Source organism: Tursiops truncatus, chromosome 20, assembly GCF_011762595.2.
Source record: "Tursiops truncatus isolate mTurTru1 chromosome 20, mTurTru1.mat.Y, whole genome shotgun sequence".
Taxonomy (NCBI): domain Eukaryota; kingdom Metazoa; phylum Chordata; class Mammalia; order Artiodactyla; family Delphinidae; genus Tursiops; species Tursiops truncatus.
The window spans coordinates 4,071,742-4,085,629 of record NC_047053.1 but is presented as its reverse complement, the minus strand read 5'-3'; the positions used below and the strand labels follow the sequence as shown (position 1 = coordinate 4,085,629).

Here is a 13,888-nt window from a genome sequence, read left to right as displayed (position 1 = left end):
GCAGGGGTTGGGGACCCCTGCTGTAGGAGACGCTGTCGCAGAGATGAGCGTGGTCCCATGTAGTCTCAATGCCACAGTCAACAGGTGGGTATGAAAAGTGGAGGAGCAGTTCCTCAGGGTGATGAAATGGGAAGCAGTGCTCAACCTCCGCCCTCTGCCCCTCCCGCTTGCGGTGTGGCTCGGCAGTGGGAAGCCCTCAGAGGTTCTGGTTCACAAGGGGCCAGCCCACCCCACCTGGTAACCCTATCGGTGACCAAACAACATAGAAAAGCATAGGCAGAGAAACAGAGGGTCTTACGAGACTTGCAAAATATGAATTCACTGTTTTTGTAGGTTACAAAATAGTCAAACATTAGTAATAACATTTGGTCAACCTGCTTTGAACCACCAGGAAAGATCGATACTTAACTGCATTAAAAGAAGGAACAATATCCACAGGTAAAACTGCAAAGAGAAGAAGCAAAAACGCTTTTCAATAAGTAAAATTACTATTGTCAGTGATGAGCAAGAGACCACTGCATTCATAGAAAAGAATCAGCTCGACTTCTGCCTTAAGACTGAAATTTCTTCACAGAAAACCTCTTTGCCAATACCTAAAGAAATGAGTAAAAATTAAGAAACAAGCTACCTCTCTCCCATTACAAAATGTATCAGGAAAGAAGGAAGGGAGGGAGGGAGGGAGGGAGGAAGGAAAGAAAGAGAGGAGACCTAATTCAATTTGAGCAGAGCTGGGGATAAACTTGATTCTGCTCCTACGTCTGTTTCAATCCCTAGAAACCATTCTGGTGAAGAGACATAAACCTGAGAAATTTTACTAATATTCCCAAGTCTGGAGAGATGAAAACTGAGGAGAGAGCTTTATCTTTTGACTCTTCTGATCAATAAGTAATAGAAATTACTGGGGAGCAGTGAAAGCATGAGATATATTGCTGGGTGGCCTCATCCAATTGGCAGAGTAAAAACACTGATGATAGAAAAGATTTTCAAGAATGAGCAAAAAAAAAAAATCTAAAAGAGTAATGCGAAAAGTATATTGGTGTTGACTTTTAGGAAGGTGAGTTGCCACCCTCTATCAAACTAGAAATGATAAATTCTTCCAGGAATTTATGCTAAAGAAATGCTTGTACTTGTGCCCAAAGATGCAGAGATGCTCAATTTCCATGTTGTTGATAAAAGCAAAGTTTCTAACATCCTAAATGTCCATCAACAGAGACGTGGTTAAGTAATTTAAAAGGCTACCCTCCCAAGGAACACGCTGAAGCTGTAAAATTGGATGAGGCAGATCCACATGTCAACACTAGATTTACCATCAACTCATTTGCTTAAGTGAAAAAGGAAGTTCCAGAGCAGCATGGATAATATTATCTCACATGTAGATTTTCCCATATGACACCGAAGACATAAATACACACATATGTATAGGCCTCAGTGGGGGAAAACAATGAACACTCAACTCTTGACGGTGGTTATCTTTAAGAAGACGAGTTCAAGAGATATGGAAAAGGGGATTTCTTGGTTTTGCTGTACTTAATTGTTTGATTTCTTTCTATGACAATACGGTCGTGTTTCACTTGTATAATATTTGCTTAATAAACATAAAACATGCTAAAATCATTCTATTCATCAGTGTTCAAATTGTGTATAGTGTTCAATTATAATTTTTAAAATATTGGATCTGTTTACTTCATGATTCTAATTCTTATTTAGTACACTTGTGTTTTAGCCTCTCCTTTATTTTTTTAATTAAGCTTGCCAGAGTTATGTACGTTTATTTATTTTGTTCAAAAACAAAAAACTGAGAAGTAAAACTACCATTTTCTATTTTCTGATTCATTGATTTTTGCTTGTAAGTTTATTTCCTTTTTTCTTCTTTCCTTAGATGCATTTTGTGGTTCTGTTCTAGAATCTTGAGCAAGAAGAGAGATCATATTTTATTTATTTTCATTTTTTTGTTGTTCAGTGATGGAAGTTTTTAGGGTTATAGAATTTATCTAAGTAGAACTTTGTCTGCATCCCAAAGCTTTTCTATGTGCCGTCTGTATTGAGCTAATGCTTACTTGCTATGGGTTCGGCATTGTGTTATGAACCTCATATACAACCTCATACACAAGACTCCTGTCTCATTTTACACGGGCGAGCCAAAACATCTCTTTGGGGGAGCGAGCACTCCCTCATTCTTAGCCCATGTGGCCTGGGAAGCCTGGATCCAGCCTGATTTACAGGCGTGGACACAAAAGCCAGAACTTGGCCATAGTGATTTGTTCACCACCAGGCCAATGACCCAAACCCAGTTAATTAAAACCTTTCATGAGACTTTTACTAAGTCTTAGAAGAAAAATACACTCTTTACCACGGAATCTTTAGCTACATAACAAAATGAAAACAGGTGTCTTTGCCTCCTTGTGGATAGAGTTTGCCTGAGATTGAAAACAAACACAAGGGTGTGAAACTGTACTGCCTAAGAGCAGGAGAGTGACTTTATCCAGAAATGTAGCACAGCAGCCCACCTGGCACTTGTGGCCATGAACTTAAAGTACAACAAATCAGCACAGTTGTATTTTCTTGAGTCATGTGCAGTTTGTTGCCTGTGTCCAGGCTGAAATACATCAAGATTAGGGACGAACCAAGGTGGAGTGTGTCAAACAAATACTCTGAAGTCAAAGAAGAAAAGGGAGTTAAGGGAGGGACTGTATGAAAACGACAGAACCTAAGCTGAGTGGGAGAAAAGGGAAGGTGTGAGTGTGTATCAAACAGTGAGAAATGGTAAAACCAGTGGATCTGAGGGGAGTGACTAGAGAAATAAGATGTGATGTTACAAGGCTTTTGGAGATAGTGCAATTATTGGTCATGATAAGACCTAAGGCAGTACTTTTAAAACAGTTTTTGACCTTGACCTAGAGTAAAAAATACATTTTTTTATCACAACCCAATACACATATACATACATGCATCTCTACATGCATCTCTCTCCATATATCTTGTTTATTTATTTATTGGAATTGGCTCATATGATCATAGAGGCTGGCAAGTCCAAAATACTAGCTTTATGCTAGATGTTTTATCTGTATCAAGTCTAAACCTTACAGCTCTCCTACAGGATCTTAGGTGCTGGGCCAGGCTCAGAAAGCTGAACAGGTGTCAGTGGGGATGCATTGCAGATCTGCCTGGCTGTGATCTTTCCACTCCACTGCACTTGCAGTGATCTGGAGGCCAACGGTGTGCCCCAGAAGGCTTGTTAGCAAATGCTCTCTATCAATTTGGCCAACACACATGACTTCACAGGAGAGCAAGCATTTGCCACCAGCCCTGCTGGTCCTTTTGTAGAACTAACCTTGCCAGGTGTACCTCTAGCATCCTTGGATCAAGTACCAATTATAACTGAAGTGCAATGTCATTAGTCACACAATTTTGAGCAGCTGCAGTTTAACTCCATTAAATTCACATCACCAAACTGACATAATGAAGGACTGCTGACAGAAGGAAAATAGGTATAAATCATACCTTCATGTACATTTGAATCATGGTGGAGTCATATCTAATACTCAACCACTAAGTGTAGACACTCTTAATTCAGTAAAATTTATCATTAAAAGATCCTTGGAATTTATACACAGATGAATTTCTGATCATACACCCGTTACAGAAATAAACTGGGATACATCAGATCAAACCTAACATCCCCATTTTACAGACGAGGGACTGAGGGATTATATGAAAGAGTAACTAACATTTATATTGTGCTGAGTTCTGGAGTTAACCCTGACTCCACCATCTGTCAGCTGCCTGATCTTGGACAAGTTACCTAATCTCTCCTGGCTTCAGTTTCCTTTTCTGTGCCATGAAGATAACAGTAATGTGATTGTCTATCATGACTGAGTTGATGTGAGCAATAAATGAGTTAATACATATGAAAGGCTTTATAGAGTGCCTGACTCACAGAAATTGCTCAAAGAATGGTAAATATGTAATTGCTATTATTCCCTTTTACTTACTTTTAGACATGACAATGGGAACCTCTTGTAGCCAAACTTATGGGATGGGTGCTTTATATCTTGTTTGCGAGGGTATCTCCACAGCAGGAATAAAGGACTTTAAAACATGTAATTCTCTTTGAGGAAATAGGGGTTTCTTGCTGGAGAAAACTGGGAGATTGTGAGCTCCATGACAGTGAAAATAAATCTGCCTCGAACACATTTCGCCAGCACATGGTGGGTGTTCAGTAGGTCTTTTCCGACTGATATACTAACTGACCATCTAGTTAGAACAGAAGGCAGGCACTAGAAAAGCTCATTAACAATAAAAGGAAGAAAATAAGTACCCATCAAAGAAAGAGAATTTGGCCAAAGGAATGCCAAAATGGAATTTATAATGTTCATGGATCTAATGAAAATGTATAATTGAAATGATATTTAATGACACAAACAACATGCAGTCAAATGCAAACTGTGCAATAAAGATCACGCAGGATTAGGGGATCTGTTGCCAAGGTGCCAGCCTGGTGGGCCTAAGGGGGCGACGTTATTGGCATCCTCTCCCCCCCTTTCTGGGGGTTGAGAAGTCGGGGCTCAGCTACCCAGAGATGGAGGGCTGTCGTAACCTGCTCGGCCTATTGGACAACGACGAGATCATGGCCCTATGCGATACCATCACCAACCGCCTGGTGCAGCCTGAGGACCACCAAGATGCCATTCGTGAAATATTAGTGTACAGTCAAGGTGCAGAAGAACTTTTGAGGCGTAAAACAGTCCACCGAGAAATCATATTTAAGTACTTGGCGACACAGTGGGTTATTCTACCTCCAGCTACTGAAAAACACAACCTTATTCAGCATGCGAAGGATTACTAGAAAGAGCAGTCACAACTGAAACTGAAGGAAGTGGCAGGGCCAGTTGAGACAGAGGACATGAGACTCTCTGAACAGCAGGAGGAAGAAGATAGAAAAGCTGAAAAGTTTGCTTTTCGTCGATTAGGCGCAGAATTCTGTCACTGGTGCTCTGCACTTCTTAATTCTCAGAATGCTATTCTGGGACCACGTCAAGAAGAATGGGGGCCACAGCACTTCTGGCATGACGTCAAGCTTACGTTCTATTACCACACATCTGAAACAAAATGTGATAGACCACCATGGAGCAGAAATTGTGAGACTTCGTCTGCTGTCACTAGTGAATGAAGAATAACTTTTTCTCAGTCCCAACCTAAATTCCCATGGACTGAAATGCACTTCTCCCCATGGTCTCATTATGGTTAGAGTTTGCTGGGACTGTCCACCGAGGGAACACCTGTTGGGGCATTTTTGAACAGATTTTTGGACTCATCCACTGCCCTTTTGTGGAGAATACTTGGAAAATCAAACGTGTCAACCTGAGAATTATTGGAGAGAGTTCCCTTGCTCCTGCGACATTAATGAAAGCAGCCGTTACACTTGAACCAAGCGATCTAGAAGCCTTTTATAATGTAAACACTTTGTGTGGTCCAGTGAAGGACGACTCAATGTGACGCAGGCACTGGATAGCGGGACTGGAGACCAAACTTCATCTAGTGGAAAGGAGGCACTGTTGAACAAAAGAGAATTAATTTTACCTAGCCCTTGAAGCACTGAGTACTATATGTCAGTCTGAAAAATCTTGTATACAGAAACTCTTCCAAATACTACATCAGTGATGTTTAAGTGATTTCAGATTGGGGGACTGACATACTTTAGCTGAAATGTCTTTCTTGACTACAGGTTAACATATTATGTGAACACTTGCCTCCTTCTACTTGAGTTGCAGCAAATGTTCTGAAAGCTTCATGCAATTCATCAAATAAATCCCACTTTAAATGTTGTAAAAAAAAAAAAAAAAAAAAAAGATCACGCAGGATTAGAAATTCAGAGAAGAAGTTGCTCACTGAAGGCTGGAAGAATCAGAAGCCTGAGGAGAGGATTCCTTTTTTTAATGCTTACAGTTTGGGTAGGTGGAAGGACAGGAGAGAACTTCCAGGCAAGGGGAACGGCACAAGTAACAGCATCAAGGTGGCGATAAACGTGGGCAGAGATGATGAAACGAACCAGAAGAAATGACGACTCTTTTTAAAGGTGTGGCGTGTGGTGCCATGGCTGCGTTGCCCGCAGTAGCCGGTGCAGTTTGCGATGCCGTTCTTTGAGATCTTCCTCGCGCTCAGGAAAGAGGAGCCTCTGTATCTATTATGTGGATGCTTCGGGTCACCTAAACAGGTGCCTCCTCACAGCCTCTAATTTGGATGAGCCCAGCAGCCCGACGAGAAATAACTGGACCTCACCTATAGGTAGGGCTATTACAAATATGTTTGAGAATTTTGGCAAGGGTGTGCGTGTGCATGTGTGTGTGTTATCTAGTTTACAGGTATGGAAAAGAGGGCGGTTAGTGACAGAAGGAATGACAACTCAGGGACAGGGCAGTCACGAGGTGGTGGCCCTGACATCAGTGTCACGTTGTGATCAAATCAGCCCCTTCTCAGGGTCTCTCTGGGTGGCAAAACTGAAAAGAGCTGTTTCACCAGGATCCCAAGCTGCTCTCCGGGAGGTGAGCAGAATCTGAAGGGACTTAATCACCCAGTGTCCCTGTGCCCGTCCTCCTACACAGGGAGCCACCTACAGGGGAGAGAACCGAGTACCAGGTACCAGGAGGCAAGTAGCCAAGGACTCCAGGTAATGGCAGTAAAGTGAAACAAGCATGTCAAGCTGTTAAAGGTCAAAGGTGGTCCCCGAAACACCTGAACGGCAAAGGTGGACCGCATCACCAGAGAAGGGGCAGAAGGCATGCAGCTCAGGTTATATGTGAGACCCCAGCTCACACCAAAACTGTCACAAACACACTCTTTTGGGCAATGTGACCCAGAGTTTTCTGCTGGCCAGACTCCCGTGGGACCCTTGTTAGGTGTGCTGGAAGCCCTGCCTGCCCTCACTACTAAATAAGGGTCTCTAGTGGAGGGCCCAGAAAGTCCTTTGAATAACAAGCATGTACCCCGAGGGAAGGGGTTATTCTCACCACTGAGGAAGTCTGCACAACTCTAATTTCAGAGACTTCTTGAAAGGTGCCAACGTGGAAGGTGGCAGTCTGGTCACTTAGCACATAGAGGCTACTGACACGGCAGAACTGTTAAAGTGAGTGATGCTAGCTGGTGGCACGGAGAGGATATTTGGGTGACAGCTGTGAACAACTTCGAGTTGGCATGCTTTGCCGATGTCAGCCTGGGCCTGTGGCACGCATTAAATAGGCCACAAATCCTGGGCAAGAGGGACAGTCCGCCATCAGCAAATGTATCATAAGTCTTCCTCCGTAAGAATTTTCCTGATGACAGTGTAGGAAACAAATCTAGATATTCCACTGAATCAATGCTGTCATTAACAGATTTACAATGTAATCAATAATATAGGCACTTTAATCAAATGAACCACATAGGAATAACAGTATTAAATGCCTGACAGCTTTAGAAGTTATATATCTGTCCCTCGCTCTATAAATCTATATGTATTTTTCTATCAATAGAGATAAAAGGAAATGCATATAGAAATACAGATATATTCCTTTGAACAACTACCAGCTTCCCCTTAAGCTTACCTCAATTTTCAAACGGCATGCTAACTATAAACTAAAGCGTGCCGCAAGTTTGTCAAGCACATCTTTAGGAGCTGGAATAAAGTTGCCATGCCCCAGAAGATAAAGCTTTTGCACAAGACAGAGAGAAAAAGATTCACGGGAGCTTACTGGGGAGAACCTTCTATGCCTTTCTGCCTTTGCATCCTACAAATATTGTCTACTTTGCAAGTTGGAGGTGTCCCACAACTTTAATATTAATTTGCATTTCCTGTCTTATATCGATTTGGCTGGAGTTTGCATAAGCTGCGGCGCTTTGCCCACCAAGAGAGAAAGTCATTCAAGTAAACTTTTCTTTCTTTCTGGAATTCACCCCAGTCCCCTCCTTTTCTCTCTCCCCCTTCGCCTTCACCCCTCTCTCAGCCCAGCTCTGCCCTTCCCTTTTAAAAAAGTTGCATTAGTTCTTTACAAGTGAACAAGAACAGAACCAAATGTTTCACATCTGCTCTCCGAGTTCACGGATTAGCATGAGAATGAGTGGCCAGTGTTTCAATGATGCACAGTCCAGTGGATGAGAATGGGGGCTCAAGCCCGCTATCAGAGGGCTCTCTGGCTCCTGCCAGATGTCCTAGGCCCAGGACACAAAAGCAGTGAACCCAGGGCTTTAACAAATCACCTTTCTCTGGGTCTAATCACTCAAGAAAAGGTTTTGTTGTGGGTTTGGAGAGGGTCAGGTTGTTCTTTCTCCAGTGATCTGTAGCTTCGCCCAGCCCCTCCAAGCCTTCACCCCGGGGACTTTCTAAAGAGACCTCTTATTTCTCTCCCCCAAATGCAGGGCTCTGAGGGCAAAAGCTGCATGCCAGGGTCCCCCGAAGGCTCAAGGGCTGCAGGGGACTCATTAATCAACGGTGGCAACGTCGCTGGTCTGGCACTCACTCTCTCTGTCTGCACAATAAAGACTTTAGCAAGAATAAAATGGCTCAATGGGCATGTACAGGGTCAGGCCTAGTGGCAAGATGGTTCCAGTGTGACCACAGTCGGAGGAATCCTGCACTTCCTGGAGGGAAGGCCCATAAACTGGAAAGCGGTGGTTCTCAAAGTGTGGTCCCCGGACCAGCATCATCAGCATCACCTGGGAACTTGCCAGAAATGCAGATTCTCCGCTCCACCCTGACATCCTGAGCAGAAACTCTGGGGTGGGCTCAGTAATGTGTTTTTAAGACATCTGCCAGGGGACTGTCATCTCTAGAAAGTCTCCTTAGTTCCAAAGAAAAGAAACTCTAGGAAAATTTTTCATTTTTTACAGTAATTTTACACCCGTACATGTTTTTTTGTTTGTTTGTTTGTTTTGCAGTACGCAGGCCTCTCACTATTGTGGCCTCTCCCGTTGCGGAGCACAGGCTCCGGACGCGCAGGCTCAGCGGCCATGGCGCACGGGCCCAGCCGCTCCATGGCATGTGGGATCCTCCCAGACCGGGGCACGAACCCGTGTCCCCTGCATTGGCAGGCGGACTCTCAACCACTGCGCCACCAGGGAAGCCCCCGTACCCGTTTTTATTCTCATCTTAGATAGGGTGACCAACCATCCTGATTTGTCCGAGACTGTGGGGTTTCCCAGGAAGTGGGACTTTCAATTCTAAAACTGAGAAAGTCCCCGGGAAAACTGGGACAAGTTGGTCACCCTATCTGAGGAGCAGGGCCAGTTTGATTATTCCTGGACTGACCTGCATGCCTTTCCACCTGTCTGTTGCTGCCCTGCTGCTCCATCACCTTCTGGGTTGGAGGGGACAAAGAAAAAGAGATTAGCGCGAGAGCCGTCAGCCAAAGGAGAGAGTTCTCATAATGCAAGAACAACAGAGGGCTCAAGAAACAACGAAAAGAAGGCAGCAACTATGCAGAGGCCGTGGGTTTTGTATGAAAAATGTCTCCTTTGACAAGGAAGTGCCGCCTTTAGAGAGAAGGCTTGGAAGCTTCTTCCTGCACTCAGGATGACAGGGTATATATTCTTGGTCACCCTTCCATAATCTTAGCAGAAAAATCATTAAACCAGTTAATTCTTTATACTCCCCATTATACATTCTATATATTTCAGTTAGGATGCTGTCCTATTTCATCCTGATTTATCTCCTCTGCTGCTCTTTAGGAAGTCATGGATCTGGGCCCCGAGGTTAAAGGTGAGATTTAAACCAGAGATAGAATTTGAGAGAGTTCCCTGCACTTGAGAGCGTATATGGAAAGGGAAGAGCTGCCTTTGAAAGTCAGGGATCTGTAAACTGATGCGATGCCAGACACAGGTGGAAGGAAGGATTACACGTGGTCACTCTGGACTGGAGGGGGTACTTATGCGATAGGTATGCAAAGGTCACAGCACCGCCATGCTACTTGACGTAGAAGTCTTACACCACAGGAAGTGATGTGATCCGGCAGCTGTGCAGGGCCAGAGAGGTAGTATTTGGTCCCTAAGGTAAGAAGAAAAGGTCTGGTAGTGACGGTGAGGAATATGCTCATTTGCAAAGATGGCAACGCATTATTAAACTCCTGATCAAATTTGGGAATGTTTCATTCAAAAATTATAGAAAAAACGAGAAAGGGAAAAACTAAAGTGCAGTAAAAGGGGCATAGGTTTTGGAGCTCAACAACGTCGAGTTCAAACCTTGCCCTTTTACTTACTTATTATGGGACCTTGGGCAAGTTACTTAAGCCTCCTTTTACTAGAAATCTGGACAAATAACATCTGTCTCCAAAGGGTTCTTTGAGGATTAAATAAGGTGATAAAGTCCTTTGCAGGGTACCTGGTACACAGCAGGTGCTCCCTAAATGCCGAGGAGCAATGTGATATAGTAGCAAGGGTTTGGATTTTTGCTTCAATAGAGACTTAGGTTCCAACTTCTAACTCTGACCCTTTTGAGTATGTGTCTTTAGTCATTTAAGCTCTCTGTGTGAAATTAACTGTGTTTGTCTCTGAGAATGCTTTAAGGATGAAATGCGTTTTCATACACAAAGCGCTCAGCACTTGGCTGGGTGTCACCCTTCCTTCCCCAAATCGTGTTAACCAAACCCTTCTCAGAATTCCCACATAGCTCTCTTAAACTCCTCCCGCCCCCCATGCATGGTCATTGGGTACCTTCCAGGCTTCTCCTCTCTAAGTTCTCTGTGTGCATCTGTGTGTCTCTAACACCTGGCAATGAACACTGAGATGAACTGAGCCTTACAGAATGGACATCTGGTAACTATGAGGACCAGTTTAACCCCAATCCCTGGATCTGGGAAAAGCAGGTGGGAGAATGCCTATAGGTTCACTGATTTCCCTGGGGCAGAGCCTGGGCACCAAGGGGTGAGGGGCAGGGCTTGGACTCAGGACTTCGCCCCCTGTGAATGCTCCTCCTACAGGCAGGCCCTCTTTTTTTTTTTTTAATTGAAGTACAGTTGATTTACTATGTTGTGTGAATTCCTGCTGTACAGCAAAGTGATTCAGTTATACATATATATACATTCTTTTTCATATTCTTTTCCATTATGGTTTATCACAGGGTATTGACTATAGTTCAATACTGTATATTGAATACAGTACGACCTTGTTGTTTATCCGTTCTATATATAATAGTTTTCATCTCCTAACCCCATACTCCCAATCCATCCCTCCCCCCACCCCTCCCCCTTGGCAACCACAAGTCTGTTCTCTCTGCCTGTGAGTCCACTTCTGTTTCATAGATAAGTTTTTGTGTCATATTTTAGATTCCACATATAAGTGGAATATCATATGGTATTTGTCTTTCTCTTTCTGACTTTTTTTTTTAATTAATTAATTTAATTTATTTATTTTTGGCTGCGTCGGGTCTTCGTTGCTGCGCGCTGACTTCCTCTAGTTGTGGCGAGCGGGGGCTTCTCTTCATTGCGGTGCGCGGTCTTCTCATTGCGGTGGCTTCTCTTGTTGCAGAGCACAGGTTCTAGGTGCGCAGGCTTCAGTAGTTGTGGCATGCGGGCTCAGTAGCTGTGGCTCTGGGGCTCTAGAGCACAGGCTCAGCAGTTGTGGCGCACGGGCTTAGTTGCTCCAAAGCACGTGGGATCTTCCCGGACCAGGGCTCGAACCCGTGCCCCTGCATCGGCAGGTGGATTCTTAACCACTGCGCCACCAGGGAAGCCCCTGACTTACTTCACTTAGTATGATAATCTCTAGTTCCATCCACATGGCTGCAAATGGCATGATTTCATTCTTTCATGGCCGAGTAATATTCCATTGTGTCTCTGCACCACATCTCCTTTACCCGTTCATCTGTGGATGCACACTTAGGTGGTTTCCAGGTCTGCGCTGTCGTGAATAGGGCTGCTCTGAACATAGGGCTGCGTGGATCTTTTGAACTACAGTTTTGTCTGGATCTATGCCCAGGGGTGGGGCTGCTGGATCACATGGTAGCTCTATCTTTAGCTTCTTCAGGCACCTCCATGCCGTTTCCCACCGTGGCTGCACCGACTTACGTAGGCAGGCCTGCTTCTTGCTGCCCCGACTGCTGTGACCCTCCTGGGCTCTGAGGATCTGGGAACCATGTCAGGGAGTCCACGTTGGACTTCACCAGACCTCTGGTTGGGTTTTGTTTCTGTGCTTCTGCTCTCCAGGCAGTGAGCAGCCCGCAAAAGAATCCTGGAGTTGCAGTCGGCCTTTGGGTCAGACCTCCAAGCTGCATACACCTGGGCAAGAACTGTGGCCCCATCACCATCCAGGGGACACTCACCAGGCCCAGCCCTCCCGGGTGGTCTTCCCTGCACCTCGTGAGGCAGGCAGGAGGCAAGGCCCAGGTGTGGGATCATACCCAGAGGTGACCTGGAGATCACTAAGCTGCCTGACGTCACCGGCTGGTTGGCAGCCCACTTAGGACTCTGGGAAGCCTCTCTGACTCGGGCTGCCCTACCACACGGCCTCCTCCAAACCCGCCTCTTCACCCCCAGTTTCCTCCTCTGCAAAATGAAGGCGTTCGATGCAAGGAGCTCTAGAAGGGTGAGCCCAGGACAGCCCATCTAGTCCTAGGACTCTCCACCTCCTTAGCTCTGACTTGTGGAAGCTGCTGGGGGTAAGACCACACGCTGCGAGCTAGTCGGGCAGCCTTAGGATCCCATGCGACCTTGGGGAGGCATGTCCACAGGCCTTAGCCTCCTCAGAGAAATGGAGATAATGATACAAACAGTTACAACGTCCTAGGTTTCTGGTGACATCTGCAAGGAGTCGATATATGTGAGCCGCAGGAGCTCCACCAAGCACTGAGGGCCACCACGTGTTAGCCGAGGTCCCCTTGTCATGGAGTGGCTCCACCCCGCAGTGATTTCAGTGGGGGCCTGGAAAACAAGGACTAGCTTTAAGCCCAACTCTGGGGCTCTGTCCCCTGTATCTGCTTGATCCCCTGCTTCCAGCCTGACTCACCCATTGTGGTCAGAGTGGACGCCCCGCCTGCTGACGATAGCTAACATTTCCTGCTTTTGCTGTGTGCGTACCCTTTAATACATCCTTCATAGCACATACGACAGATGCAGTGCGAGGATGAGGCAACAGAGGCACAAGGATGCTGAGTAAGTTGCCCGTGGTGGTGAGTAAGTGGCCAAGTCTGATGTGAGACCCTGGAGGTAGGGCAAGCAGGGGTTTTGCCGAGCAAACTTTCTAGAAGGCGTTGATGGAAGGGGAGGCCACTTGACCTTGAGCTGGTTTTCCAGCAGAGTCCCTGCTCCCCAGGGCTGCTTGCAGCGCCTCTGTCCTGAAAGAAGAAAAAGGCAAGGGGTGGGCTGAAGGCTGACCTCTCAGCAGCTGTTGTTTCATAACAATTTCCACTTGTTTATAAATCATAAGCGGAAGTTGATGTGTTTGTAACCCCAGCAGGGTTATCTGCGGGCTTGTCCCTGGCTCTGCCTTGGGTTTGGGGTGATGCTGGTGAGCTCATGTGAAGCCTCTTTGGCTCGCTGGGTCCACCTCCAGTGCAGAGTGGACCAAGCAGCATCGGTGAGGGAGACAAAACCAGGCTCTTGTTGTGTTTTTGTTGCAGTGTTGCAAGCAGATGGCAGCATGAGTCCTGCTGTGGCCCAGTCCAGTGGAGCAAGTACCACCACCAGATCACCAGGGGCTCCCTCTGCACCAGGAATCAGGGCAAAAAGCAGCCCAGGGCCCCAGTCAGCTGAACAAAGGAGGCCCCATCACCCATCTAATTGCCCCCAAGCACAGGACCAAGAGGAGGTGGAACAAAAGGCAGCCTCCTTGCAGAGTGAGCCCCAAAGAAGAGCAGCCCAGCCTGACTTCCACTGGCCTCTAAATCTTGAACCGGGATTCAAGTGCTATTTAGCATTGGTGAATT

At 45.7% G+C, this 13,888-nt stretch overlaps 1 pseudogene; it reads left to right on the top strand.

Moving 5' to 3' along the window:
- The first annotated feature begins 43 nt into the window (after window positions 1–43).
- Window positions 44–5,591, top strand: LOC101319501 (uncharacterized protein C3orf38 homolog pseudogene; annotated as a pseudogene).
- The last annotated feature ends 8,297 nt before the right edge of the window (window positions 5,592–13,888 follow it).